Genomic DNA, 2,806 nt, shown 5'->3' with positions numbered 1-2,806 from the left:
TGCTTCTCAAATAGAGCTTTGTACTTCTCTAGCAGTTGCCTCTTAAATCTACCAGGGAATGGAAGTTTGGGTTCATAGGGAGGAGGAACAAAAGAATTATCACTTGCTGGAGCAACAACTTCACCATCTTTCACTGTTTTCTTCTCTTCCCCAACCTTTCCTTTACCTTTGGCTTACACAATCTTCTCCAAGACTTCATCATTGATTTTCTCATCAACAATCACCACTTCATCATCTATGTTGATGGCAACCCCCTCACCTTGTTTCTCAGCATCCTTGGTGAGAGCTCTCTGAGGTAACTCCTTACCACTCCTGAGGGTGATAGCTTTCATGGTGTCCTTGGGGTTTTGCTCAGATTTTCCAGATAAAGAACCTTGTTGGCGATTTTGTTGAGTGTTCATGGCAGCAAACTGGTTCTCCAAGGTTCTGAACTTGTTGTTGAGCTCATTGTAGCTTCCATCAATCTTTGAGTGAAGGTTCTTCAACTCATAGCCAACATGCTTCTCACTTCTTGTATGAGACTCCAAGATTTGTTTCAGTAGGGCATCAGTGCTGCTGACTTGAGGAGTAGAGGTAGAAGGATTAGCTTGTTGTTGGGAAGAATGGTGTCCTTTGTTGTTGAAACCAAGAGGAGGGTTTTGTTGAGGCTTATAGCTGCCTTGCTGGTTGTTCCGAGGCTGATAACCACTCTGTTGGTTGTTGGAATAGGATTTCTGTTGGTAGTTGTTGTACTGAAAGTTGGGCTCCTTTTTGTACCAGCTACCATTGTTGTCGATAAAACACAGCTCTTCTTGAGCTTCCAAACCCTCAACCTCATGGACAAAAGGTAGTGTCTCTTGGCTTGGGTTACCAACAAAGTGCAGCTGCTCTTGGGTGGCTTTATCAGCAATGAGGATGTCTATCTTATCATGTAGAGCTTTCAATTCCTTCCTCGTCTGCTTGTCATCTGATCTACTGCCTCTGTCGTGGTCTCCACTGTAGACTGCATTACTCTTTACCATGTTGTCAACCAGCTCTTCTGCATCTTCCTCAGTTCTCCACAAGAAGAACCCATTGCTAGCTGTATCCAGTTTGGCTCTGTACTTAGGAAGAACACCCCGGCAGAATGTGCTCAGCAAGCTTTCATTAGAGAAGCCATGGTGTGGGCATTGAGCTTGGTAGCCCTTGAATCTCTCCCAGGCTTCACTGAATTCTTCCAAGTTCTTCTGTTGAAAGCTGGAAATCTCATTTCTCAGCTTAGCAGTTCTTGAAGTAGAGAAGAACTTCTCCAAAAATGCTTACTTGCAGTCATCCCAGGTGGTTATAGAGTCGCTGGGTAGAGACTTCTCCCACTGACGTGCCTTATCCCCCAAAGAGAAAGGGAATAGCTTGAGCTTTAAGGCATCTTCGGACACACCATTGGTATTTGACAACCCACAGTAGCTGTCGAACCTGTCCAAGTGATCAAATGGGTCCTCCAGAGCCAAGCCATGATACTTGTTGTTCTCGATCACGTTGAGGAGTCTTGATTTGATCTCAAAGTTGTTGGCTGCTACAGCTGGTGCTCGGATTCCCAATCTATGACCATGAATGCTGGGGCGGTCATAAGTGCCAATGGGTCGAGCTGCTCGCTGTTGGTTTTGTGGTACGTTGTTAGCTCCGTTGATGTCCGCATCATTTTGAGGTATATCTCCCAGATCAGTATCCAATCTCTGTAAGTGAGCCAGCTGCTCTTCTTCTCTTCTCTTTCTAGCACACTCTCTCTCTAAAGATCTGATGTCTGCAACTCTTGGAACTAGGTTTGATGGACCCCTGCTCCTCAAGTTCATACACCTGTAAATTAAAGGCAGGTGAAGAAGGAGAATCAGTAACAAAAGAAAATAAAAATGACTTAGTCTCAAGCAACTGACTAAATCTCAATGTTCAAATCTACTCAGAATTTGGCAACGGCGCCAATTTGATGTTAGGAGTTTTCAAGGCTCCTAAGACAAATGATGTAGTATAAAATATTGTGGAACCAATTCTAAGGGATTTCAAAGCACCGAGAATGCAAGTACGTACTTAATCTAAGTGCAACCGATAATTTGGATGATTTTAAACTACTACTAATAATAGAATGTAAGAATAGAACAATAAAACAATAAAAGAAGTGACTTTCTTTGGTTATGATAAAAGAGAACTCATGGGTATAGGAATTAGACCTTGGGTGATCAAGTTTCGAACTAAAGATGACAAATGATCAATCAAACTATCAACCTTAGGCTTAGACACAATCTTAAACAAACTCTATGTCTAGATGAATGTTCATTTACTAACATATTTCAAACATCAAATGTCTTTGGTTGAATAATATGAAAGCAATCATTACTAACAAGTCTATTGGCTATCTTAACACCTTTAACAACAAATGTCTTTGGTAAAGTATGTTAAAGCTTAGGAGAGTTGTCTCAAGCATTTCATCAAACACCTTGTGGGTGGGAAATGCCTAAAGATCAACTTTTGAGAGGCCAACTCAGAAGATGCATTATGAATACTCTATTAGCAAGGAATAAGAATGATCTACACTATAACATCCTATATCTAGCCTAATCACCCTTAATCTCCCTAACCAATGAATTCAAGGATGGATTACTCACTACTCTTCATGATTCCTCTTAAACCCATATTGGATTTCAGATTAATCATGTAGAGAAATACAGATAAAATATATGAAAACAACAGAATTGCAATAACAAAAATGATCAATTCATACAAAGAGATGAACTTTTCAAGAGGTTTTGGTGGTTTTCTTTTGATAAAAGATAATCAGCCTCCAATGGCTTACAAA

General features: G+C 40.8%; 1 non-coding gene across 1 annotated transcript; it reads left to right on the top strand.

The window, feature by feature from the left end:
• The first annotated feature begins 1,131 nt into the window (after positions 1-1,131).
• LOC125590769 lies at positions 1,132-1,238 on the top strand. Its single transcript, XR_007326772.1, has one exon. It is a non-coding gene; the product is annotated as a small nucleolar RNA R71 (small nucleolar RNA).
• Positions 1,239-2,806: the final 1,568 nt, after the last annotated feature.

The sequence above is a fragment of the Brassica napus genome, chromosome C7 (assembly GCF_020379485.1).
Source record: "Brassica napus cultivar Da-Ae chromosome C7, Da-Ae, whole genome shotgun sequence".
Lineage (NCBI taxonomy): Eukaryota > Viridiplantae > Streptophyta > Magnoliopsida > Brassicales > Brassicaceae > Brassica > Brassica napus.
The sequence above is the reverse complement of the archived record's forward strand: the minus strand, read 5'-3'. Positions and strand labels throughout refer to the sequence as shown.